General features: G+C 47.2%; 36 non-coding genes across 36 annotated transcripts; 18 read left to right on the forward strand and 18 right to left on the reverse strand.

Moving 5' to 3' along the window:
- Positions 1–54: 54 nt before the first annotated feature.
- LOC132137194 (U4 spliceosomal RNA) lies at positions 55–194 on the forward strand. The gene has a single exon (XR_009431831.1). It is a non-coding gene; the product is annotated as a U4 spliceosomal RNA (small nuclear RNA).
- A 174-nt stretch (positions 195–368) lies between these two features.
- Positions 369–450, reverse strand: trnas-gcu (transfer RNA serine (anticodon GCU)). Its single transcript has one exon. It is a non-coding gene; the product is annotated as a tRNA-Ser (tRNA).
- Positions 451–1201: 751 nt separating this feature from the next.
- LOC132137091 (U4 spliceosomal RNA) lies at positions 1202–1342 on the forward strand. The gene has a single exon (XR_009431729.1). It is a non-coding gene; the product is annotated as a U4 spliceosomal RNA (small nuclear RNA).
- A 174-nt stretch (positions 1343–1516) lies between these two features.
- trnas-gcu (transfer RNA serine (anticodon GCU)) lies at positions 1517–1598 on the reverse strand. The gene has a single exon. It is a non-coding gene; the product is annotated as a tRNA-Ser (tRNA).
- Positions 1599–2348: 750 nt separating this feature from the next.
- LOC132137195 (U4 spliceosomal RNA) lies at positions 2349–2488 on the forward strand. Its single transcript, XR_009431832.1, has one exon. It is a non-coding gene; the product is annotated as a U4 spliceosomal RNA (small nuclear RNA).
- A 174-nt stretch (positions 2489–2662) lies between these two features.
- Positions 2663–2744, reverse strand: trnas-gcu (transfer RNA serine (anticodon GCU)). Its single transcript has one exon. It is a non-coding gene; the product is annotated as a tRNA-Ser (tRNA).
- A 749-nt stretch (positions 2745–3493) lies between these two features.
- LOC132137168 (U4 spliceosomal RNA) lies at positions 3494–3634 on the forward strand. Its single transcript, XR_009431805.1, has one exon. It is a non-coding gene; the product is annotated as a U4 spliceosomal RNA (small nuclear RNA).
- Positions 3635–3808: 174 nt separating this feature from the next.
- trnas-gcu (transfer RNA serine (anticodon GCU)) lies at positions 3809–3890 on the reverse strand. The gene has a single exon. It is a non-coding gene; the product is annotated as a tRNA-Ser (tRNA).
- Positions 3891–4640: 750 nt separating this feature from the next.
- LOC132137085 (U4 spliceosomal RNA) lies at positions 4641–4781 on the forward strand. The gene has a single exon (XR_009431723.1). It is a non-coding gene; the product is annotated as a U4 spliceosomal RNA (small nuclear RNA).
- A 174-nt stretch (positions 4782–4955) lies between these two features.
- trnas-gcu (transfer RNA serine (anticodon GCU)) lies at positions 4956–5037 on the reverse strand. The gene has a single exon. It is a non-coding gene; the product is annotated as a tRNA-Ser (tRNA).
- A 750-nt stretch (positions 5038–5787) lies between these two features.
- LOC132137086 (U4 spliceosomal RNA) lies at positions 5788–5928 on the forward strand. Its single transcript, XR_009431724.1, has one exon. It is a non-coding gene; the product is annotated as a U4 spliceosomal RNA (small nuclear RNA).
- Positions 5929–6102: 174 nt separating this feature from the next.
- trnas-gcu (transfer RNA serine (anticodon GCU)) lies at positions 6103–6184 on the reverse strand. The gene has a single exon. It is a non-coding gene; the product is annotated as a tRNA-Ser (tRNA).
- A 750-nt stretch (positions 6185–6934) lies between these two features.
- On the forward strand, positions 6935–7075 carry LOC132137009 (U4 spliceosomal RNA). Its single transcript, XR_009431649.1, has one exon. It is a non-coding gene; the product is annotated as a U4 spliceosomal RNA (small nuclear RNA).
- Positions 7076–7249: 174 nt separating this feature from the next.
- trnas-gcu (transfer RNA serine (anticodon GCU)) lies at positions 7250–7331 on the reverse strand. Its single transcript has one exon. It is a non-coding gene; the product is annotated as a tRNA-Ser (tRNA).
- Positions 7332–8081: 750 nt separating this feature from the next.
- On the forward strand, positions 8082–8222 carry LOC132137069 (U4 spliceosomal RNA). Its single transcript, XR_009431708.1, has one exon. It is a non-coding gene; the product is annotated as a U4 spliceosomal RNA (small nuclear RNA).
- Positions 8223–11709: 3487 nt separating this feature from the next.
- trnas-gcu (transfer RNA serine (anticodon GCU)) lies at positions 11710–11791 on the reverse strand. Its single transcript has one exon. It is a non-coding gene; the product is annotated as a tRNA-Ser (tRNA).
- A 766-nt stretch (positions 11792–12557) lies between these two features.
- Positions 12558–12698, forward strand: LOC132137046 (U4 spliceosomal RNA). The gene has a single exon (XR_009431685.1). It is a non-coding gene; the product is annotated as a U4 spliceosomal RNA (small nuclear RNA).
- Positions 12699–12872: 174 nt separating this feature from the next.
- trnas-gcu (transfer RNA serine (anticodon GCU)) lies at positions 12873–12954 on the reverse strand. The gene has a single exon. It is a non-coding gene; the product is annotated as a tRNA-Ser (tRNA).
- A 765-nt stretch (positions 12955–13719) lies between these two features.
- On the forward strand, positions 13720–13860 carry LOC132137047 (U4 spliceosomal RNA). The gene has a single exon (XR_009431686.1). It is a non-coding gene; the product is annotated as a U4 spliceosomal RNA (small nuclear RNA).
- Positions 13861–14034: 174 nt separating this feature from the next.
- trnas-gcu (transfer RNA serine (anticodon GCU)) lies at positions 14035–14116 on the reverse strand. Its single transcript has one exon. It is a non-coding gene; the product is annotated as a tRNA-Ser (tRNA).
- Positions 14117–14881: 765 nt separating this feature from the next.
- LOC132137048 (U4 spliceosomal RNA) lies at positions 14882–15022 on the forward strand. Its single transcript, XR_009431687.1, has one exon. It is a non-coding gene; the product is annotated as a U4 spliceosomal RNA (small nuclear RNA).
- A 174-nt stretch (positions 15023–15196) lies between these two features.
- trnas-gcu (transfer RNA serine (anticodon GCU)) lies at positions 15197–15278 on the reverse strand. The gene has a single exon. It is a non-coding gene; the product is annotated as a tRNA-Ser (tRNA).
- Positions 15279–16029: 751 nt separating this feature from the next.
- On the forward strand, positions 16030–16170 carry LOC132137049 (U4 spliceosomal RNA). The gene has a single exon (XR_009431688.1). It is a non-coding gene; the product is annotated as a U4 spliceosomal RNA (small nuclear RNA).
- Positions 16171–16344: 174 nt separating this feature from the next.
- On the reverse strand, positions 16345–16426 carry trnas-gcu (transfer RNA serine (anticodon GCU)). The gene has a single exon. It is a non-coding gene; the product is annotated as a tRNA-Ser (tRNA).
- Positions 16427–17177: 751 nt separating this feature from the next.
- LOC132137050 (U4 spliceosomal RNA) lies at positions 17178–17318 on the forward strand. The gene has a single exon (XR_009431689.1). It is a non-coding gene; the product is annotated as a U4 spliceosomal RNA (small nuclear RNA).
- A 174-nt stretch (positions 17319–17492) lies between these two features.
- On the reverse strand, positions 17493–17574 carry trnas-gcu (transfer RNA serine (anticodon GCU)). The gene has a single exon. It is a non-coding gene; the product is annotated as a tRNA-Ser (tRNA).
- Positions 17575–18325: 751 nt separating this feature from the next.
- On the forward strand, positions 18326–18466 carry LOC132137051 (U4 spliceosomal RNA). The gene has a single exon (XR_009431690.1). It is a non-coding gene; the product is annotated as a U4 spliceosomal RNA (small nuclear RNA).
- Positions 18467–18904: 438 nt separating this feature from the next.
- On the reverse strand, positions 18905–18986 carry trnas-gcu (transfer RNA serine (anticodon GCU)). The gene has a single exon. It is a non-coding gene; the product is annotated as a tRNA-Ser (tRNA).
- A 751-nt stretch (positions 18987–19737) lies between these two features.
- LOC132137151 (U4 spliceosomal RNA) lies at positions 19738–19878 on the forward strand. The gene has a single exon (XR_009431788.1). It is a non-coding gene; the product is annotated as a U4 spliceosomal RNA (small nuclear RNA).
- Positions 19879–20052: 174 nt separating this feature from the next.
- On the reverse strand, positions 20053–20134 carry trnas-gcu (transfer RNA serine (anticodon GCU)). The gene has a single exon. It is a non-coding gene; the product is annotated as a tRNA-Ser (tRNA).
- Positions 20135–20885: 751 nt separating this feature from the next.
- LOC132137052 (U4 spliceosomal RNA) lies at positions 20886–21026 on the forward strand. Its single transcript, XR_009431691.1, has one exon. It is a non-coding gene; the product is annotated as a U4 spliceosomal RNA (small nuclear RNA).
- A 174-nt stretch (positions 21027–21200) lies between these two features.
- On the reverse strand, positions 21201–21282 carry trnas-gcu (transfer RNA serine (anticodon GCU)). Its single transcript has one exon. It is a non-coding gene; the product is annotated as a tRNA-Ser (tRNA).
- A 751-nt stretch (positions 21283–22033) lies between these two features.
- LOC132137053 (U4 spliceosomal RNA) lies at positions 22034–22174 on the forward strand. The gene has a single exon (XR_009431692.1). It is a non-coding gene; the product is annotated as a U4 spliceosomal RNA (small nuclear RNA).
- Positions 22175–22348: 174 nt separating this feature from the next.
- Positions 22349–22430, reverse strand: trnas-gcu (transfer RNA serine (anticodon GCU)). The gene has a single exon. It is a non-coding gene; the product is annotated as a tRNA-Ser (tRNA).
- Positions 22431–23195: 765 nt separating this feature from the next.
- On the forward strand, positions 23196–23336 carry LOC132137054 (U4 spliceosomal RNA). The gene has a single exon (XR_009431693.1). It is a non-coding gene; the product is annotated as a U4 spliceosomal RNA (small nuclear RNA).
- Positions 23337–23510: 174 nt separating this feature from the next.
- Positions 23511–23592, reverse strand: trnas-gcu (transfer RNA serine (anticodon GCU)). The gene has a single exon. It is a non-coding gene; the product is annotated as a tRNA-Ser (tRNA).
- Between the last annotated feature and the right edge of the window lie 432 nt (positions 23593–24024).

The following is a 24024-nucleotide window of genomic DNA, read 5'->3' on the forward strand; positions in this document are numbered from 1 at the left end:
CCTGTCGTTCCACATCCACATGGCTCCAGGTGAAAGGTCGCGACCCTTGCCACCATTCTTTCGCAGAGGCAATATTGTAGCCTATGAGGCTCATCCGAGGCGCGATCATTCTGGTTGAAAACTTTACCCAATACCCCGCCAGGATGACTTGAAATAGAGTCAGCCTTGGCATATTTTGCCAGCTTCTTTTGAAGCTTATCGTGTTGTTGAAGAATAGGTCTTGTGTCCTTAATGCATTGCGTGCTTCCATTATTTAACACACCTGATTCGGATCATCGACCGTTTTGAATCGCACTGCATGAGGTTAAAGTGTCACATAAGGAAAGGGCACCAAATGTGCAAAGCAGATGAACAATCACAGCAAGGACCGACGAGGATGGGATTCGAACCCACGCGTGCAGAGCACAAAGGATTAGCAGTCCATCGCCTTAACCACTCGGCCACCTCGTCACTCGTGTGAGGGCCCGACTGACCTCTGGCCTGTGGTGGTTTTCCTGAAGAACCTTTTAGCACTGTGATGTTGAAGCTCACCCTTGGCACCAAAGTATAGTTCATTTTTGTACATGTACGCTGAGATATGCGTACAGTTGAACACGTAGAATTTCAAAGCATATTCCATTTGTTTGCGCATTCGAATGCAGGAGGTTAAACACGTGCGCTCTCGAAAGTTTGAACTTTGCCCAGCACCTGCTGCATTTTTCATCGTTTATGACTGATGTTCTTTGTACTCTTAAAAGCTGAGCTTGCTCCTATCTCATGACCCCCCTCAGACAAGCGCTTGTCATTGTGGCCCTCTGTCGTTCTGGTCTCCGTTGCCGTTTTGAGAGAACACCTGAGTCTAGCAAAAGGTAGCACATTTGACACAGGACCTCCCTCAGAACTTGTTTGCAGTGTCTTTGCACTCGTCACTGTATCCTACCCAACCCCCCAGGGGCCTCGTCAAACAGAATCTATCCTGACCCAGACCACAAGCTTTACGACTCCACCCCTTTGTTGCCAAGATACCCATAACTCTCTTCCCCCAGTGGTTCGAAAAAAGACACACACTCTCCTTTTAAAGTAAAGAGAGAGCAGCGAATAAGGCTTCTCGTACATACTGCCTACTAGTTTTCGTAGACACACCACGCAGTTTGGAGCTATTTACCAGCCTGTCGTTCCTCGTCCACATGGCTCCAGGTGAAAGGTCGCGACCCTTGCCACCATTCTTTCGCAGAGGCAATATTGTAGCCTATGAGGCTCATCCGAGGCGCGATCATTGCTGGTTGAAAACTTTACCCAAAACCCTGCCAGGATGACTTGAAATAGAGTCAGCCTTGGCAATTTTTGCCTTCTTCTTTTGAAGCTTATCGTGTTGTTGAAGAATAGGTCTTGTGTCCTTAATGCATTGCGTGCTTCCATTATTTAACACACCTGATTCGGATCATCGACCGTTTTGAATCGCACTGCATGAGGTTAAAGTGTCACATAAGGAAAGGGCACCAAATGTGCAAAGCAGATGAACAATCACAGCAAGGACCGACGAGGATGGGATTCGAACCCACGCGTGCAGAGCACAAAGGATTAGCAGTCCATCGCCTTAACCACTCGGCCACCTCGTCACTCGTGTGAGGGCCCGACTGACCTCTGGCCTGTGGTGGTTTTCCTGAAGAACCTTTTAGCACTGTGATGTTGAAGCTCACCCTTGGCACCAAAGTATAGTTCATTTTTGTACATGTACGCTGAGATATGCGTACAGTTGAACACGTAGAATTTCAAAGCATATTCCATTTGTTTGCGCATTCGAATGCAGGAGGTTAAACACGTGCGCTCTCGAAAGTTTGAACTTTGCCCAGCACCTGCTGCATTTTTCATCGTTTATGACTGATGTTCTTTGTACTCTTAAAAGCTGAGCTTGCTCCTATCTCATGACCCCCCTCAGACAAGCGCTTGTCATTGTGGCCCTCTGTCGTTCTGGTCTCCGTTGCCGTTTTGAGAGAACACCTGAGTCTAGCAAAAGGTAGCACATTTGACACAGGACCTCCCTCAGAACTTGTTTGCAGTGTCTTTGCACTCGTCACTGTATCCTACCCAACCCCCCAGGGGCCTCGTCAAACAGAATCTATCCTGACCCAGACCACGAGCTTTACGACTCCACCCCTTTGTTGCCAAGATACCCATAACTCTCTTCCCCCAGGGGTTCGGGAAAGCAACACACACTCCTCTTTAAGTAAAGAGAGAGCAGCGAATAAGGCTTCTCGTACATACTGCCTACTGGTTTTCGTAGACACACCACGCAGTTTGGAGCTATTTACCACCCTGTCGTTCCACATCCACATGGCTCCAGGTGAAAGGTCGCGACCCTTGCCACCATTCTTTCGCAGAGGCAATATTGTAGCCTATGAGGCTCATCCGAGGCGCGATCATTCTGGTTGAAAACTTTACCCAATACCCCGCCAGGATGACTTGAAATAGAGTCAGCCTTGGCATATTTTGCCAGCTTCTTTTGAAGCTTATCGTGTTGTTGAAGAATAGGTCTTGTGTCCTTAATGCATTGCGTGCTTCCATTATTTAACACACCTGATTCGGATCATCGACCGTTTTGAATCGCACTGCATGAGGTTAAAGTGTCACATAAGGAAAGGGCACCAAATGTGCAAAGCAGATGAACAATCACAGCAAGGACCGACGAGGATGGGATTCGAACCCACGCGTGCAGAGCACAAAGGATTAGCAGTCCATCGCCTTAACCACTCGGCCACCTCGTCACTCGTGTGAGGGCCCGACTGACCTCTGGCCTGTGGTGGTTTTCCTGAAGAACCTTTTAGCACTGTGATGTTGAAGCTCACCCTTGGCACCAAAGTATAGTTCATTTTTGTACATGTACGCTGAGATATGCGTACAGTTGAACACGTAGAATTTCAAAGCATATTCCATTTGTTTGCGCATTCGAATGCAGGAGGTTAAACACGTGCGCTCTCGAAAGTTTGAACTTTGCCCAGCACCTGATGCATTTTTCATCGTTTATGACTGATGTTCTTTGTACTCTTAAAAGCTGAGCTTGCTCCTATCTCATGACCCCCTCAGACAAGCGCTTGTCATTGTGGCCCTCTGTCGTTCTGGTCTCCGTTGCCGTTTTGAGAGAACACCTGAGTCTAGCAAAAGGTAGCACATTTGACACAGGACCTCCCTCAGAACTTGTTTGCAGTGTCTTTGCACTCGTCACTGTATCCTACCCAACCCCCCAGGGGCCTCGTCAAACAGAATCTATCCTGACCCATACCACGAGCTTTACGACTCCACCCCTTTGTTGCCAAGATACCCATAACTCTCTTCCCCCAGGGGTTCGGGAAAGCAACACACACTCCTCTTTAAGTAAAGAGAGAGCAGCGAATAAGGCTTCTCGTACATACTGCCTACTGGTTTTCGTAGACACACCACGCAGTTTGGAGCTATTTACCACCCTGTCGTTCCACGTCCACATGGCTCCAGGTGAAAGGTCGCGACCCTTGCCACCATTCTTTCGCAGAGGCAATATTGTAGCCTATGAGGCTCATCCGAGGCGCGATCATTGCTGGTTGAAAACTTTACCCAATACCCCGCCAGGATGACTTGAAATAGAGTCAGCCTTGGCATATTTTGCCAGCTTCTTTTGAAGCTTATCGTGTTGTTGAAGAATAGGTCTTTTGTCCTTAATGCATTGCGTGCTTCCATTATTTAACACACCTGATTCGGATCATCGACCGTTTTGAATCGCACTGCATGAGGTTAAAGTGTCACATAAGGAAAGTGCACCAAATGTGCAAAGCAGATGAACAATCACAGCAAGGACCGACGAGGATGGGATTCGAACCCACGCGTGCAGAGCACAAAGGATTAGCAGTCCATCGCCTTAACCACTCGGCCACCTCGTCACTCGTGTGAGGGCCCGACTGACCTCTGGCCTGTCGTGGTTTTCCTGAAGAACCTTTTAGCACTGTGATGTTGAAGCTCACCCTTGGCACCAAAGTATAGTTCATTTTTGTACATGTACGCTGAGATATGCGTACAGTTGAACACGTAGAATTTCAAAGCATATTCCATTTGTTTGCGCATTCGAATGCAGGAGGTTAAACACGTGCGCTCTCGAAAGTTTGAACTTTGCCCAGCACCTGCTGCATTTTTCATCGTTTATGACTGATGTTCTTTGTACTCTTAAAAGCTGAGCTTGCTCCTATCTCATGACCCCCCTCAGACAAGCGCTTGTCATTGTGGCCCTCTGTCGTTCTGGTCTCCGTTGCCGTTTTGAGAGAACACCTGAGTCTAGCAAAAGGTAGCACATTTGACACAGGACCTCCCTCAGAACTTGTTTGCAGTGTCTTTGCACTCGTCACTGTATCCTACCCAACCCCCCAGGGGCCTCGTCAAACAGAATCTATCCTGACCCAGACCACGAGCTTTACGACTCCACCCCTTTGTTGCCAAGATACCCATAACTCTCTTCCCCCAGGGGTTCGGGAAAGCAACACACACTCCTCTTTAAGTAAAGAGAGAGCAGCGAATAAGGCTTCTCGTACATACTGCCTACTGGTTTTCGTAGACACACCACGCAGTTTGGAGCTATTTACCACCCTGTCGTTCCACGTCCACATGGCTCCAGGTGAAAGGTCGCGACCCTTGCCACCATTCTTTCGCAGAGGCAATATTGTAGCCTATGAGGCTCATCCGAGGCGCGATCATTGCTGGTTGAAAACTTTACCCAATACCCCGCCAGGATGACTTGAAATAGAGTCAGCCTTGGCAATTCTTGCCATCTTCTTTTGAAGCTTATCGTGTTGTTGAAGAATAGGTCTCGTGTCCTTAATGCATTGCGTGCTTCCATTATTTAACACACCTTATTCGGATCATCGACCGTTTTGAATCGCACTGCATGAGGTGAAAGTGTCACATAAGGAAAGTGCACCAAATGTGCAGAGCATATGAACAATCACAGGAAGGAACGACGAGGATGGGATTCGAACCCACGCGTGCAGAGCACAATGGATTAGCAGTCCATTGCCTTAACCACTCGGCAACCTCGTCACTCGTGTGAGGGCCCGACTGACCTCTGGGCTGCGGTGGTTTTCCTGAAGAACCTTTTAGCACTGTGATGTTGAAGCTCACCCTTGGCACCAAAGTATAGTTCATTTTTGTACATGTACGCTGAGATATGCGTACAGTTGAACACGTAGAATTTCAAAGCATATTCCATTTGTTTGCGCATTCGAATGCAGGAGGTTAAACACGTGCGCTCTCGAAAGTTTAAACTTTGTCCAGCACCTGTTGCATTTTTCATCGTTTATGACTGATGTTCTTTGTACTCTTAAAAGCTGAGCTTGCTCCTATCTCATGACCCCCCTCAGACAAGCGCTTGTCATTGTGGCCCTCTGTCGTTCTGGTCTCCGTTGCCGTTTTGAGAGAACACCTGAGTCTAGCAAAAGGTAGCACATTTGACACAGGACCTCCCTCAGAACTTGTTTGCAGTGTCTTTGCACTCGTCACTGTATCCTACCCAACCCCCCAGGGGCCTCGTCAAACAGAATCTATCCTGACCCGGACCACGAGCTTTACGACTCCACCCCTTTGTTGCCAAGATACCCATAACTCTCTTCCCCCAGGGGTTCGGGAAAGCAACACACACTCCTCTTTAAGTAAAGAGAGAGCAGCGAATAAGGCTTCTCGTACATACTGCCTACTGGTTTTCGTAGACACACCACGCAGTTTGGAGCTATTTACCACCCTGTCGTTCCACGTCCACATGGCTCCAGGTGAAAGGTCGCGACCCTTGCCACCATTCTTTCGCAGAGGCAATATTGTAGCCTATGAGGCTCATCCGAGGCGCGATCATTGCTGGTTGAAAACTTTACCCAATACCCCGCCAGGATGACTTGAAATAGAGTCAGCCTTGGCAATTCTTGCCATCTTCTTTTGAAGCTTATCGTGTTGTTGAAGAATAGGTCTCGTGTCCTTAATGCATTGCGTGCTTCCATTATTTAACACACCTTATTCGGATCATCGACCGTTTTGAATCGCACTGCATGAGGTGAAAGTGTCACATAAGGAAAGTGCACCAAATGTGCAGAGCATATGAACAATCACAGGAAGGAACGACGAGGATGGGATTCGAACCCACGCGTGCAGAGCACAATGGATTAGCAGTCCATCGCCTTAACCACTCGGCAACCTCGTCACTCGTGTGAGGGCCCGACTGACCTCTGGGCTGCGGTGGTTTTCCTGAAGAACCTTTTAGCACTGTGATGTTGAAGCTCACCCTTGGCACCAAAGTATAGTTCATTTTTGTACATGTACGCTGAGATATGCGTACAGTTGAACACGTAGAATTTCAAAGCATATTCCATTTGTTTGCGCATTCGAATGCAGGAGGTTAAACACGTGCGCTCTCGAAAGTTTAAACTTTGTCCAGCACCAGCTGCATTATTCATCGTTTATGACTGATGTTCTTTGTACTCTTAAAAGCTGAGCTTGCTCCTATCTCATGACCCCCCTCAGACAAGCGCTTGTCATTGTGGCCCTCTGTCTTTCTGGTCTCCGTTGCCGTTTTGAGAGAACACCTGAGTCTAGCAAAAGGTAGCACATTTGACACAGGACCTCCCTCAGAACTTGTTTGCAGTGTCTTTGCACTCGTCACTGTATCCTACCCAACCCCCCAGGGGCCTCGTCAAACAGAATCTATCCTGACCCAGACCGCGAGCTTTACGACTCCACCCCTTTGTTGCCAAGATACCCATAACTCTCTTCCCCCAGGGGTTCGGGAAAGCAACACACACTCCTCTTTAAGTAAAGAGAGAGCAGCGAATAAGGCTTCTCGCACATACTGCCTACTGGTTTTCGTAGACACACCACGCAGTTTGGAGCTATTTACCACCCTGTCGTTCCACGTCCACATGGATCCAGGTGAAAGGTCGCGACCCTTGCCACCATTCTTTCGCAGAGGCAATATTGTAGCCTATGAGGCTCATCCGAGGCGCGATCATTGCTGGTTGAAAACTTTACCCAATACCCCGCCAGGATGACTTGAAATAGAGTCAGCCTAGGCAATTTTTGCCAGCTTCTTTTGAAGCTTATCGTGTTGTTGAAGAATAGGTCTCGTGTCCTTAATGCATTGCGTGCTTCCATTATTTAACACACCTGATTCGGATCATCGACCGTTATGAATCGCACTGCATGAGGTGAACGTGTCACATAAGGAAAGTGCACCAAATGTGCAGAGCATATGAACAATCACAGGAAGGAACGACGAGGATGGGATTCGAACCCACGCGTGCAGAGCACAATGGATTAGCAGTCCATCGCCTTAACCACTCGGCCACCTCGTCACTCGTGTGAGGGCCCGACTGACCTCTGGGCTGTGGTGGTTTTCCTGAAGAACCTTTTAGCACTGTGATGTTGGAGCTCACCCTTGGCACCAAAGTATAGTTCATTTTTGTACATGTATGCTGAGATATGCGTACAGTTGAACACGTAGAATTTCAAAGCATATTCCATTTGTTTGCGCATTCGAATGCAGGAGGTTAAACACGTGCGCTCTCGAAAGTTTAAACTTTGTCCAGCACCTGTTGCATTTTTCATCGTTTATGACTGATGTTCTTTGTACTCTTAAAAGCTGAGCTTGCTCCTATCTCATGACCCCCCTCAGACAAGCGCTTGTCATTGTGGCCCTCTGTCGTTCTGGTCTCCATTGCCGTTTTGAGAGAACACCTGAGTCTAGCAAAAGGTAGCACATTTGACACAGGCCCTCCCTCAGAACTTGTTTGCAGTGTCTTTGCACTCGTCACTGTATCCTACCCAACCCCCCAGGGGCCTCGTCAAACAGAATCTATCCTGACCCAGACCACGAGCTTTACGACTCCACCCCTTTGTTGCCAAGATACCCATAACTCTCTTCCCCCAGGGGTTCGGGAAAGCAACACACACTCCTCTTTAAGTAAAGAGAGAGCAGCGAATAAGGCTTCTCGTACATACTGCCTACTGGTTTTCGTAGACACCCAACGCAGTTTGGAGCTATTTACCACCCTGTCGTTCCACGTCCACATGGCTCCAGGTGAAAGGTCGCGACCCTTGCCACCATTCTTTCGCAGAGGCAATATTGTAGCCTATGAGGCTCATCTGAGGCGCGATCATTGCTGGTTGAAAACTTTAACCAATACCCCGCCAGGATGACTTGAAATAGAGTCATCCTTGGCAATTTTTGCCAGCTTCTTTTGAAGCTTATCGTGTTGTTGAAGAATAGGTCTCGTGTCCTTAATGCATTGCGTGCTTCCATTATTTAACACACCTGGGGCCTCATTTATAAAGCGTGCGTACGCACAAAACGGGGCTGGAAACGTACGTACGCCAGTTCCCACGCAAAGGTTGTGATCTATAAAAAACAAACTTGACGGGAGAATGTGCGCACCTTTAAGCAAACTTTGAGCCGTGCGTACGCACATTCTGGAGACAAAGGGAATTGGCGACACCGATGGTGAGGTCGTGAACTGAAGTTAGATTGTAGAAAATAAATGTGAGAAGAACGATTATAAGAATGAATGACATTTAATTTTCACTCCATTTCATACGTTATATCCACATTATCATGAAGATTAAATCCAACAGTGTTATTTGTGCCGATTGTTTTAGGCTATATACATCTAGTAAAATCCAAACGTAATTCAAAATGTATTAAAAGTAAAATAAAATAATAATCAGCGCTGCCTTACAGTCACATTGTCCACAACGGGAGCACAGGAGGACATGGCGCGATACATGTGATAGCCTACAGAATAGCATGAAATACCCTTTTATTAGAGAACTGCAGAACACAGTGTAAAAAGGAAATATTTTCCTTAATGTACATAGCCTATATCATAAAATGTCAAAGTCTGCAAATACAGTCATGAAGCACAATCGCTACTCATCATCGGTCCTAACTATTACGGTGTTCATTACAAAACCGTCAAGAAGCATGTGTTCACTATAACATTTTCGTCTTAAATTTTCGCCCACAAATTAATTAAGTGATTTTGTCAAGGTGTTAACGATCAGTCTATTTGCTAGAAACATATAAATTCTCCGGTGACCCGGGTATGTAATGCTTCATGATGGCACTCCTGGCACTGTTGGAGGATTACGCTAATGGCAGAATAAGGAGAGAACGAGTTTTCAGGGACCATGATGATTTCCTGGCCCATGATGATGACTGGCTAATAAGCCGATTTAGATTCCCTAGAGCTGTGCTCTTGGATCTATGTGCTGAATTGGGTCCAGTATTAGAGAGGGCAACACGCCGGAACCATGCCATCCCAGTCCAAATACAAGTCCTCACCACTCTGGGGTTCTTGGCAACCGGCTGTTTCCAGCGGGAATTGGCAGACAGGTAAATTAATAATATAAAAAAACTATAAGTAATCCTCAAATTTGTCTCTAAGACCTTTTTGTATATGAAATAATTCTATTGGAATCTATCATCTCACCCTATAGGTCTGGTATATCACAGCCGTCCCTGAGTGCCATAATATCTGTCGTTTTAAATGGTATACTTAATATGGTTAGTCGATACATCAGGTTCCCCTACACTGTGCGAGAACAGGCCGAAATTAAAACGCAATTTGCAGCAATGTCTGGTTTCCCAAATGTAATCGGCGCAATTGACTGCACTCATGTTGCTATAAGGGCACCATCTGAAAATGAATTTGCTTATGTTAATAGAAAGCATGTGCATTCTATTAATGTGCAAATCATATGTGACTCCAACATGACCCTCACAAACATTGTGGCACGCTGGCCTGGTTCAACACATGATTCCTTTATCTTGACACATAGCAGTGTAGGGAACAGACTAAATGCAGGCGCAGTACGTGATGGCTGGCTTCTTGGTGAGTTTAACAATATTAAAAAGTAGAAACTGTAACAATTTTGTTTTTAATATAATTATAACCTGCAGGCGACAGTGGCTACCCCCTGAGACGCTGGCTCCTCACCCCATTTTTAAACCCGCAGAGCGCAGAGGAAACTCATTATAACGAGGTCCACTCTCGTGCCCGCGCAGTTGTGGAGCGTGCCATCGGCATCCTGAAATGCAGATGGCGTGCTCTGGATGCCTCGGGTGGCAGACTTTTATACCATCCAGCAAAAGTGTGCAAGATTGTCAGGGCGTGTGGTGTTTTGCACAATATAGCACTGAGAAACGGTATTCCTCTCCCTCCTGATCTCCCTCTACCCCAGCATTACGACCCCGAACCACAGCCCCCTGGCCGACAAGAGGGATATCAACGAGGTGCAAGAATCCGTGAGGATGTCATGCGGCGTTTGTAAAGAAAGACAAAACTCAAGGTTCATGTTTTAACTGCATCTTTTAATGATTGTGCAATTTCTTGCATCACTTCTCTCATCTGCCGTAGCTCATCTGCAACCCTGTTGACAGCGTTTATTGTCTCTCGCTGTAACTGCAGGACTGCGTCAGTGAGTACCCGACCACTTTTGGACGTGCCAGACGCAGAAGGGGCACTGCTTTGAGCCGGACGCTGTGCATCTGCATCTGAGAACCCCTCACCCTGAACCTCCTGTTCATTTACAGCTTCAGACTCCGGAAGGACTGGAGGACAAACAATTGGCAACATTTATCCATTTATCACCCCACACACTCAAATGTACAGCGTTAATGATTAAAAATCGGTTTAACCTTGCTCCTCTGTGGTTTCAGTCACGTCAGTGTCTCCCTCCTTTTCCGACACAATACCACACACGCTGACCTCCCCAATTATAGCCGCGATTTTGCTGTCCACTGATGTGAGATCAGCTGTACATGGGCCCCCACCAGTTGCAGCCACGCTCTGGCGGTGGGAGGACAGTTTTCTCTTTGCCTCCACCTTGAATGAATGAGAATCTTTATTTCACATATTTTGCATACTGTAAGCACATGTAAATAAAACTTTTTGAAAATCAATATTTCTATTTATATAGGTATATAGCCTAATAAAACACAAATGTAATATGTTGGTAAAAAAAAAATTTGTATACCTTCAGGTCGGACCATTTTTTCTTTAATTCTGCAACTGTCCGTTCTGTCCCACTGACACAATTGACGGCAGAAGCAATACTTTGCCACTCGCACTGCTTCTTTTTATTAGTGACCCCACTGCTGTGGCCACCAAATAACACAGTTTTCCGAGCCTCCACCTCCCCTACAAGTGTTTCAATCTCAGTATCTGAGAAATTACGTTTTTTTCCTCTTTTCTCACCTGTCGCCATTATTAAAATTAGGCTAACAGAAATGCACGTTTTCACTTTCTTGGATTAATTAATTGGCGGGTCGCATGCCAGTTTTCCAGGTATATATGGGATTCCACTCTCATTTACATGCTGATCAGCAATCATGAGGTGATTTGCATTGACTATTTATGGTTAAAAATGGGCGTGTACAGGGCTGGATATGAGGCTGGTTCACGTACGCACATCTGCGGGTGATCTGTGATTTATAAAGGGAACATTGCTTACAGGTGTGCGTACGCACGGTTTTATAAATCGGAATATTTTTTGGCGTACGCCATTTTTGGCTTTTGGGCGCACGTAAACTTTTAGTAAAGATCCTACGCATAGTTTTATAAATGAGACCCCTGATTCGGATCATCGACCGTTTTGAATCGCACTGCATGAGGTGAACGTGTCACATAAGGAAAGTGCACAAAATGTGCACAGATGAACAATCACAGCAAGAACCGACGAGGATGGGATTCGAACCCACACGTGCAGAGCACAATGGATTAGCAGTCCATCGCCTTAACCACTCGGCCACCTCGTCACTCATGTGAGTGCCTGACTGACCTCTGGGCTGCGGTGGTTTTCCTGAAGAACCTTTTAGCACTGTGACGTTGAAGCTCACCCTTGACACCAAAGTATAGTTCATTTTTGTACATGTACGCTGAGATATGCGTACAGTTGAACACGTAGAATTTCAAAGCATATTCCATTTGTTTGCGCATTCGAATGCAGGAGGTTAAACACGTGCGCTCTCGAAAGTTTAAAGGCAAAAGCGAAAGGCTTTGTCCAGCACCTGTTGCATTTTTCATCGTTTATGACTGATGTTCTTTGTACTCTTAAAAGCTGAGCTTGCTCCTATCTCATGACCCCCCTCAGACAAGCGCTTGTCATTGTGGCCCTCTGTCGTTCTGGTCTCCGTTGCCGTTTTGAGAGAACACCTGAGTCTAGCAAAAGGTAGCACATTTGACACAGGACCTCCCTCAGAACTTGTTTGCAGTGCCTTTGCACTCGTCACTGTATCCTACCCAACCCCCCAGGGGCCTCGTCAAACAGAATCTATCCTGACCCAGACCACGAGCTTTACGACTCCACCCCTTTGTTGCCAAGATACCCATAACTCTCTTCCCCCAGTGGTTCGAAAAAAGACACACACTCTCCTTTTAAAGTAAAGAGAGAGCAGCGAATAAGGCTTCTCGTACATACTGCCTACTGGTTTTCGTAGACACACCACGCAGTTTGGAGCTATTTACCAGCCTGTCGTTCCACGTCCACATGGCTCCAGGTGAAAGGTCGCGACCCTTGCCACCATTCTTTCGCAGAGGCAATATTGTAGCCTATGAGGCTCATCCGAGGCGCGATCATTGCTGGTTGAAAACTTTACCCAATACCCCGCCAGGATGACTTGAAATAGAGTCAGCCTTGGCAATTTTTGCCTTCTTCTTTTGAAGCTTATCGTGTTGTTGAAGAATAGGTCTCGTGTCCTTAATGCATTGCGTGCTTCCATTATTTAACACACCTGATTCGGATCATCGACCATTATGAATCGCACTGCATGAGGTGAACGTGTCACATAAGGAAAGTGCACCAAATGTGCAGAGCATATGAACAATCACAGGAAGGAACGACGAGGATGGGATTCGAACCCACGCGTGCAGAGCACAATGGATTAGCAGTCCATCGCCTTAACCACTCGGCCACCTCATCACTCGTGTGAAGGCCCGACTGACCTCTGGGCTGTGGTGGTTTTCCTGAAGAACCTTTTAGCACTGTGATGTTGGAGCTCACCCTTGGCACCAAAGTATAGTTCATTTTTGAACATGTACGCTGAGATATGCGTACAGTTGAACACGTAGAATTTCAAAGCATATTCCATTTGTTTGCGCATTCGAATGCAGGAGGTTAAACACGTGCGCTCTCGAAAGTTTAAAGGCAAAAGCGAAAGGCTTTGTCCAGCACCTGTTGCATTTTTCATCGTTTATGACTGATGTTCTTTGTACTCTTAAAAGCTGAGCTTGCTCCTATCTCATGACCCCCCTCAGACAAGCGCTTGTCATTGTGGCCCTCTGTCGTTCTGGTCTCCGTTGCCGTTTTGAGAGAACACCTGAGTCTAGCAAAAGGTAGCACATTTGACACAGGACCTCCCTCAGAACTTGTTTGCAGTGTCTTTGCACTCGTCACTGTATCCTACCCAACCCCCCAGGGGCCTCGTCAAACAGAATCTATCCTGACCCAGACCACGAGCTTTACGACTCCACCCCTTTGTTGCCAAGATACCCATAACTCTCTTCCCCCAGGGGTTCGGGAAAGCAACACACACTCCTCTTTAAGTAAAGAGAGAGCAGCGAATAAGGCTTCTCGTACATACTGCCTACTGGTTTTCGTAGACACACCACGCAGTTTGGAGCTATTTACCAGCCTGTCGTTCCATGTCCACATGGCTCCAGGTGAAAGGTCGCGACCCTTGCCACCATTCTTTCGCAGAGGCAATATTGTAGCCTATGAGGCTCATCCGAGGCGCGATCATTGCTGGTTGAAAACTTTACCCAATACCCCGCCAGGATGACTTGAAATAGAGTCAGCCTTGGCAATTTTTGCCTTCTTCTTTTGAAGCTTATCGTGTTGTTGAAGAATAGGTCTCGTGTCCTTAATGCATTGCGTGCTTCCATTATTTAACACACCTGATTCGGATCATCGACCGTTATGAATCGCACTGCATGAGGTGAACGTGTCACATAAGGAAAGTGCACCAAATGTGCAGAGCATATGAACAATCACAGGAAGGAACGACGAGGATGGGATTCGAACCCACGCGTGCAGAGCACAATGGATTAGCCGTCCATCGCCTTAACCACTCGGCCACCTCGTCACTCGTGTGAGGGCCCGACTGACCTCTGGGCTGTGGTGGTTTTCCTGAAGAACCTTGTAGCACTGTGATGTTGGAGCTCACCCTTGGCACCAAAGTATAGTTCATTTTTGTACATGTACGCTGAGATATGCGTACAGTTGAACACGTAGAATTTCAAAGCATATTCCATTTGTTTGCGCATTCGAATGCAGGAGGTTAAACACGTGCGCTCTCGAAAGTTTAAAGGCAAAAGCGAAAGGCTTTGTCCAGCACCTGTTGCATTTTTCATCGTTTATGACTGATGTTCTTTGTACTCTTAAAAGCTGAGCTTGCTCCTATCTCATGACCCCCCTCAGACAAGCGCTTGTCATTGTGGCCCTCTGTCGTTCTGGTCTCCGTTGCCGTTTTGAGAGAACACCTGAGTCTAGCAAAAGGTAGCACATTTGACACAGGACCTCCCTCAGAACTTGTTTGCAGTGTCTTTGCACTCGTCACTGTATCCTACCCAACCCCCCAGGGGCCTCGTCAAACAGAATCTATCCTGACCCAGACCACGAGCTTTACGACTCCACCCCTTTGTTGCCAAGATACCCATAACTCTCTTCCCCCAGGGGTTCGGGAAAGCAACACACACTCCTCTTTAAGTAAAGAGAGAGCAGCGAATAAGGCTTCTCGTACATACTGCCTACTGGTTTTCGTAGACACACCACGCAGTTTGGAGCTATTTACCAGCCTGTCGTTCCACGTCCACATGGCTCCAGGTGAAAGGTCGCGACCCTTGCCACCATTCTTTCGCAGAGGCAATATTGTAGCCTATGAGGCTCATCCGAGGCGCGATCATTGCTGGTTGAAAACTTTACCCAATACCCCGCCAGGATGACTTGAAATAGAGTCAGCCTTGGCAATTTTTGCCTTCTTCTTTTGAAGCTTATCGTGTTGTTGAAGAATAGGTCTCGTGTCCTTAATGCATTGCGTGCTTCCATTATTTAACACACCTGATTCGGATCATCGACCGTTATGAATCGCACTGCATGAGGTGAACGTGTCACATAAGGAAAGTGCACCAAATGTGCAGAGCATATGAACAATCACAGGAAGGAACGACGAGGATGGGATTCGAACCCACACGTGCAGAGCACAATGGATTAGCCGTCCATCGCCTTAACCACTCGGCCACCTCGTCACTCGTGTGAGGGCCCGACTGACCTCTGGGCTGTGGTGGTTTTCCTGAAGAACCTTGTAGCACTGTGATGTTGGAGCTCACCCTTGGCACCAAAGTATAGTCCATTTTTGTACATGTACGCTGAGATATGCGTACAGTTGAACACGTAGAATTTCAAAGCATATTCCATTTGTTTGCGCATTCGAATGCAGGAGGTTAAACACGTGCGCTCTCGAAAGTTTAAACTTTGTCCAGCACCTGTTGCATTTTTCATCGTTTATGACTGATGTTCTTTGTACTCTTAAAAGCTGAGCTTGCTCCTATCTCATGACCCCCCACCGACAAGCGCTTGTCATTGTGGCCCTCTGTCGTTCTGGTCTCCGTTGCCGTTTTGAGAGAACACCTGAGTCTAGCAAAAGGTAGCACATTTGACACAGGACCTCCCTCAGAACTTGTTTGCAGTGCCTTTGCACTCGTCACTGTATCCTACCCAACCCCCCAGGGGCCTCGTCAAACAGAATCTATCCTGACCCAGACCACGAGCTTTACGACTCCACCCCTTTGTTGCCAAGATACCCATAACTCTCTTCCCCCAGTGGTTCGAAAAAAGACACACACTCTCCTTTTAAAGTAAAGAGAGAGCAGCGAATAAGGCTTCTCGTACATACTGCCTACTGGTTTTCGTAGACACACCACGCAGTTTGGAGCTATTTACCAGCCTGTCGTTCCACGTCCACATGGCTCCAGGTGAAAGGTCGCGACCCTTGCCACCATTCTTTCGCAGAGGCAATATTGTAGCCTATGAGGCTCATCCGAGGCGCGATCATTGCTGGTTGAAAACTTTACCCAATACCCCGCCAGGATGACTTGAAATAGAGTCAGCCTTGGCAATTTTTGCCTTCTTCTTTTGAAGCTTATCGTGTTGTTGAAGAATAGGTCTCGTGTCCTTAATGCATTGTGTGCTTCCATTATTTAACACACCTGATTCGGATCATCGACCATTATGAATCGCACTGCATGAGGTGAACGTGTCACATAAGGAAAGTGCACCAAATGTGCAGAGCATATGAACAATCACAGGAAGGAACAACGAGGATGGGATTCGAACCCACGCGTGCAGAGCACAATGGATTAGCAGTCCATCACCTTAACCACTCGGCCACCTCATCACTCGTGTGAGGGCCCGACTGACCTCTGGGCTGCGGTGGTTTTCCTGAAGAGTCTTTTAGCACTGTGATGTTGAAGCTCACCCTTGGCACCAAAGTATAGTTCATTTTTGTACATGTACGCTGAGATATGCGTACAGTTGAACACGTAGAATTTCAAAGCATATTCCATTTGTTTGCGCATTCGAATGCAGGAGGTTAAACACGTGCGCTCTCGAAAGTTTAAACTTTCTCCAGCACCTGTTGCATTTTTCATCGTTTATGACTGATGTTCTTTGTACTCTTAAAAGCTGAGCTTGCTCCTATCTCATGACCCCCCTCAGACAAGCGCTTGTCATTGTGGCCCTCTGTCGTTCTGGTCTCCGTTGCCGTTTTGAGAGAACACCTGAGTCTAGCAAAAGGTAGCACATTTGACACAGGACCTCCCTCAGAACTTGTTTGCAGTGTCTTTGCACTCGTCACTGTATCCTACCCAACCCCCCAGGGGCCTCGTCAAACAGAATCTATCCTGACCCAGACCACGAGCTTTACGACTCCACCCCTTTGTTGCCAAGATACCCATAACTCTCTTCCCCCAGTGGTTCGAAAAAAGACACACACTCTCCTTTTAAAGTAAAGAGAGAGCAGCGAATAAGGCTTCTCGTACATACTGCCTACTGGTTTTCGTAGACACACCAATCAGTTTGGAGCTATTTACCAGCCTGTCATTCCAAGTCCACATGGCTCCAGGTGAAAGGTCGCGACCCTTGCCACCATTCTTTCGCAGAGGCAATATTGTAGCCTATGAGGCTCATCCGAGGCGCGATCATTGCTGGTTGAAAACTTTACCCAATACCCCGCCAGGATGACTTGAAATAGAGTCAGCCTTGGCAATTTTTGCCTTCTTCTTTTGAAGCTTATCGTGTTGTTGAAGAATAGGTCTCGTGTCCTTAATGCATTGTGTGCTTCCATTATTTAACACACCTGATTCGGATCATCGACCATTATGAATCGCACTGCATGAGGTGAACGTGTCACATAAGGAAAGTGCACCAAATGTGCAGAGCATATGAACAATCACAGGAAGGAACAACGAGGATGGGATTCGAACCCACGCGTGCAGAGCACAATGGATTAGCAGTCCATCACCTTAACCACTCGGCCACCTCATCACTCGTGTGAGGGCCCGACTGACCTCTGGGCTGCGGTGGTTTTCCTGAAGAGTCTTTTAGCACTGTGATGTTGAAGCTCACCCTTGGCACCAAAGTATAGTTCATTTTTGTACATGTACGCTGAGATATGCGTACAGTTGAACACGTAGAATTTCAAAGCATATTCCATTTGTTTGCGCATTCGAATGCAGGAGGTTAAACACGTGCGCTCTCGAAAGTTTAAACTTTCTCCAGCACCTGTTGCATTTTTCATCGTTTATGACTGATGTTCTTTGTACTCTTAAAAGCTGAGCTTGCTCCTATCTCATGACCCCCCTCAGACAAGCGCTTGTCATTGTGGCCCTCTGTCGTTCTGGTCTCCGTTGCCGTTTTGAGAGAACACCTGAGTCTAGCAAAAGGTAGCACATTTGACACAGGACCTCCCTCAGAACTTGTTTGCAGTGTCTTTGCACTCGTCACTGTATCCTACCCAACCCCCCAGGGGCCTCGTCAAACAGAATCTATCCTGACCCAGACCACGAGCTTTACGACTCCACCCCTTTGTTGCCAAGATACCCATAACTCTCTTCCCCCAGTGGTTCGAAAAAAGACACACACTCTCCTTTTAAAGTAAAGAGAGAGCAGCGAATAAGGCTTCTCGTACATACTGCCTACTGGTTTTCGTAGACACACCAATCAGTTTGGAGCTATTTACCAGCCTGTCATTCCAAGTCCACATGGCTCCAGGTGAAAGGTCGCGACCCTTGCCACCATTCTTTCGCAGAGGCAATATTGTAGCCTATGAGGCTCATCCGAGGCGCGATCATTGCTGGTTGAAAACTTTACCCAATACCCCGCCAGGATGACTTGAAATAGAGTCAGCCTTGGCAATTTTTGCCTTCTTCTTTTGAAGCTTATCGTGTTGTTGAAGAATAATTCCATTATTTAACACACCTGATTCGGATCATCGACCGTTATGAATCGCACTGCATGAGGTGAAGAATAGGTCTCGTGTCTTTAATGCATTGCGTGCTTCCATTATTTAACACACCTGATTCGGATCATCGACCGTTATGAATCGCACTGCATGAGGTGAAGAATAGGTCTCGTGTCCTTAATGCATTGCGTGCTTCCATTATTTAACACACCTGATTCGGATCATCGACCGTTATGAATCGCACTGCATGAGGTGAAGAATAGGTCTCGTGTCCTTAATGCATTGCGTGCTTCCATTATTTAACACACCTGATTCGGATCATCGACCGTTATGAATCGCACTGCATGAGGTGAACGTGTCACATAAGGAAAGTGCACCAAATGTGCAGAGCATATGAACAATCACAGGAAGGAACGACGAGGATGGGATTCGAACCCACGCGTGCAGAGCACAATGGATTAGCAGTCCATCGCCTTAACCACTCGGCCACCTCGTCACTCGTGTGAGGGCCCGACTGACCTCTGGGCTGTGGTGGTTTTCCTGAAGAACCTTTTAGCACTGTGATGTTGGAGCTCACCCTTGGCACCAAAGTATAGTTCATTTTTGTACATGTACGCTGAGATATGCGTACAGTTGAACACGTAGAATTTCAAAGCATATTCCATTTGTTTGCGCATTCGAATGCAGGAGGTTAAACACGTGCGCTCTCGAAAGTTTAAACTTTCTCCAGCACCTGTTGCATTTTTCATCGTTTATGACTGATGTTCTTTGTACTCTTAAAAGCTGAGCTTGCTCCTATCTCATGACCCCCCTCAGACAAGCGCTTGTCATTGTGGCCCTCTGTCGTTCTGGTCTCCGTTGCCGTTTTGAGAGAACACCTGAGTCTAGCAAAAGGTAGCACATTTGACACAGGACCTCCCTCAGAACTTGTTTGCAGTGTCTTTGCACTCGTCACTGTATCCTACCCAACCCCCCAGGGGCCTCGTCAAACAGAATCTATCCTGACCCAGACCACGAGCTTTACGACTCCACCCCTTTGTTGCCAAGATACCCATAACTCTCTTCCCCCAGTGGTTCGAAAAAAGACACACACTCTCCTTTTAAAGTAAAGAAAGAGCAGCGAATAAGGCTTCTCGTACATACTGCCTACTGGTTTTCGTAGACACACCACGCAGTTTGGAGCTATTTACCAGCCTGTCGTTCCACGTCCACATGGCTCCAGGTGAAAGGTCGCGACCCTTGCCACCATTCTTTCGCAGAGGCAATATTGTAGCCTATGAGGCTCATCCGAGGCGCGATCATTGCTGGTTGAAAACTTTACCCAATACCCCGCCAGGATGACTTGAAATAGAGTCAGCCGTGGCAATTTTCGCCTTCTTCTTTTGAAGCTTATCGTGTTGTTGAAGAATAGGTCTCGTGTCCTTAATGCATTGCGTGCTTCCATTATTTAACACACCTGATTCGGATCATCGACCGTTATGAATCGCACTGCATGAGGTGAACGTGTCACATAAGGAAAGTGCACCAAATGTGCAGAGCATATGAACAATCACAGGAAGGAACGACGAGGATGGGATTCGAACCCACGCGTGCAGAGCACAATGGATTAGCAGTCCATCGCCTTAACCACTCGGCCACCTCGTCACTCGTGTGAGGGCCCGACTGACCTCTGGGCTGTGGTGGTTTTCCTGAAGAACCTTTTAGCACTGTGATGTTGGAGCTCACCCTTGGCACCAAAGTATAGTTCATTTTTGTACATGTACGCTGAGATATGCGTACAGTTGAACACGTAGAATTTCAAAGCATATTCCATTTGTTTGCGCATTCGAATGCAGGAGGTTAAACACGTGCGCTCTCGAAAGTTTAAACTTTGTCCAGCACCTGTTGCATTTTTCATCGTTTATGACTGATGTTCTTTGTACTCTTAAAAGCTGAGCTTGCTCCTATCTCATGACCCCCCTCAGACAAGCGCTTGTCATTGTGGCCCTCTGTCGTTCTGGTCTCCGTTGCCGTTTTGAGAGAACACCTGAGTCTAGCAAAAGGTAGCACATTTGACACAGGACCTCCCTCAGAACTTGTTTGCAGTGTCTTTGCACTCGTCACTGTATCCTACCCAACCCCCCAGGGGCCTCGTCAAACAGAATCTATCCTGACCCAGACCACGAGCTTTACGACTCCACCTCTTTGTTGCCAAGATACCCATAATTCTCTTCCCCCAGTGGTTCGAAAAAAGACACACACTCTCCTTTTAAAGTAAAGAGAGAGCAGCGAATAAGGCTTCTCGTACATACTGCCTACTGGTTTTCGTAGACACACCACGCAGTTTGGAGCTATTTACCAGCCTGTCGTTCCACGTCCACATGGCTCCAGGTGAAAGGTCGCGACCCTTGCCACCATTCTTTCGCAGAGGCAATATTGTAGCCTATGAGGCTCATCCGAGGCGCGATCATTGCTGGTTGAAAACTTTACCCAATACCCCGCCAGGATGACTTGAAATAGAGTCAGCCTTGGCAATTTTTGCCTTCTTCTTTTGAAGCTTATCGTGTTGTTGAAGAATAGGTCTCGTGTCCTTAATGCATTGCGTGCTTCCATTATTTAACACACCTGATTCGGATCATCGACCGTTATGAATCGCACTGCATGAGGTGAACGTGTCACATAAGGAAAGTGCACCAAATGTGCAGAGCATATGAACAATCACAGGAAGGAACGACGAGGATGGGATTCGAACCCACGCGTGCAGAGCACAATGGATTAGCCGTCCATCGCCTTAACCACTCGGCCACCTCGTCACTCGTGTGAGGGCCCGACTGACCTCTGGGCTGTGGTGGTTTTCCTGAAGAACCTTTTAGCACTGTGATGTTGGAGCTCACCCTTGGCACCAAAGTATAGTCCATTTTTGTACATGTACGCTGAGATATGCGTACAGTTGAACACGTAGAATTTCAAAGCATATTCCATTTGTTTGCGCATTCGAATGCAGGAGGTTAAACACGTGCGCTCTCGAAAGTTTAAACTTTGTCCAGCACCTGTTGCATTTTTCATCGTTTATGACTGATGTTCTTTGTACTCTTAAAAGCTGAGCTTGCTCCTATCTCATGACCCCCCTCAGACAAGCGCTTGTCATTGTGGCCCTCTGTCGTTCTGGTCTCCGTTGCCGTTTTGAGAGAACACCTGAGTCTAGCAAAAGGTAGCACATTTGACACAGGACCTCCCTCAGAACTTGTTTGCAGTGCCTTTGCACTCGTCACTGTATCCTACCCAACCCCCCAGGGGCCTCGTCAAACAGAATCTATCCTGACCCAGACCACGAGCTTTACGACTCCACCCCTTTGTTGCCAAGATACCCATAACTCTCTTCCCCCAGTGGTTCGAAAAAAGACACACACTCTCCTTTTAAAGTAAAGAGAGAGCAGCGAATAAGGCTTCTCGTACATACTGCCTACTGGTTTTCGTAGACACACCACGCAGTTTGGAGCTATTTACCAGCCTGTCGTTCCACGTCCACATGGCTCCAGGTGAAAGGTCGCGACCCTTGCCACCATTCTTTCGCAGAGGCAATATTGTAGCCTATGAGGCTCATCCGAGGCGCGATCATTGCTGGTTGAAAACTTTACCCAATACCCCGCCAGGATGACTTGAAATAGAGTCAGCCTTGGCAATTTTTGCCTTCTTCTTTTGAAGCTTATCGTGTTGTTGAAGAATAGGTCTCGTGTCCTTAATGCATTGCGTGCTTCCATTATTTAACACACCTGATTCGGATCATCGACCATTATGAATCGCACTGCATGAGGTGAACGTGTCACATAAGGAAAGTGCACCAAATGTGCAGAGCATATGAACAATCACAGGAAGGAACGACGAGGATGGGATTCGAACCCACGCGTGCAGAGCACAATGGATTAGCAGTCCATCGCCTTAACCACTCGGCCACCTCATCACTCGTGTGAAGGCCCGACTGACCTCTGGGCTGTGGTGGTTTTCCTGAAGAACCTTTTAGCACTGTGATGTTGGAGCTCACCCTTGGCACCAAAGTATAGTTCATTTTTGAACATGTACGCTGAGATATGCGTACAGTTGAACACGTAGAATTTCAAAGCATATTCCATTTGTTTGCGCATTCGAATGCAGGAGGTTAAACACGTGCGCTCTCGAAAGTTTAAAGGCAAAAGCGAAAGGCTTTGTCCAGCACCTGTTGCATTTTTCATCGTTTATGACTGATGTTCTTTGTACTCTTAAAAGCTGAGCTTGCTCCTATCTCATGACCCCCCTCAGACAAGCGCTTGTCATTGTGGCCCTCTGTCGTTCTGGTCTCCGTTGCCGTTTTGAGAGAACACCTGAGTCTAGCAAAAGGTAGCACATTTGACACAGGACCTCCCTCAGAACTTGTTTGCAGTGTCTTTGCACTCGTCACTGTATCCTACCCAACCCCCCAGGGGCCTCGTCAAACAGAATCTATCCTGACCCAGACCACGAGCTTTACGACTCCACCCCTTTGTTGCCAAGATACCCATAACTCTCTTCCCCCAGGGGTTCGGGAAAGCAACACACACTCCTCTTTAAGTAAAGAGAGAGCAGCGAATAAGGCTTCTCGTACATACTGCCTACTGGTTTTCGTAGACACACCACGCAGTTTGGAGCTATTTACCAGCCTGTCGTTCCATGTCCACATGGCTCCAGGTGAAAGGTCGCGACCCTTGCCACCATTCTTTCGCAGAGGCAATATTGTAGCCTATGAGGCTCATCCGAGGCGCGATCATTGCTGGTTGAAAACTTTACCCAATACCCCGCCAGGATGACTTGAAATAGAGTCAGCCTTGGCAATTTTTGCCTTCTTCTTTTGAAGCTTATCGTGTTGTTGAAGAATAGGTCTCGTGTCCTTAATGCATTGCGTGCTTCCATTATTTAACACACCTGATTCGGATCATCGACCGTTATGAATCGCACTGCATGAGGTGAACGTGTCACATAAGGAAAGTGCACCAAATGTGCAGAGCATATGAACAATCACAGGAAGGAACGACGAGGATGGGATTCGAACCCACGCGTGCAGAGCACAATGGATTAGCCGTCCATCGCCTTAACCACTCGGCCACCTCGTCACTCGTGTGAGGGCCCGACTGACCTCTGGGCTGTGGTGGTTTTCCTGAAGAACCTTGTAGCACTGTGATGTTGGAGCTCACCCTTGGCACCAAAGTATAGTCCATTTTTGTACATGTACGCTGAGATATGCGTACAGTTGAACACGTAGAATTTCAAAGCATATTCCATTTGTTTGCGCATTCGAATGCAGGAGGTTAAACACGTGCGCTCTCGAAAGTTTAAAGGCAAAAGCGAAAGGCTTTGTCCAGCACCTGTTGCATTTTTCATCGTTTATGACTGATGTTCTTTGTACTCTTAAAAGCTGAGCTTGCTCCTATCTCATGACCCCCCTCAGACAAGCGCTTGTCATTGTGGCCCTCTGTCGTTCTGGTCTCCGTTGCCGTTTTGAGAGAACACCTGAGTCTAGCAAAAGGTAGCACATTTGACACAGG

This window comes from Carassius carassius, unplaced genomic scaffold (assembly GCF_963082965.1).
Source record: "Carassius carassius unplaced genomic scaffold, fCarCar2.1 SCAFFOLD_68, whole genome shotgun sequence".
Lineage (NCBI taxonomy): Eukaryota > Metazoa > Chordata > Actinopteri > Cypriniformes > Cyprinidae > Carassius > Carassius carassius.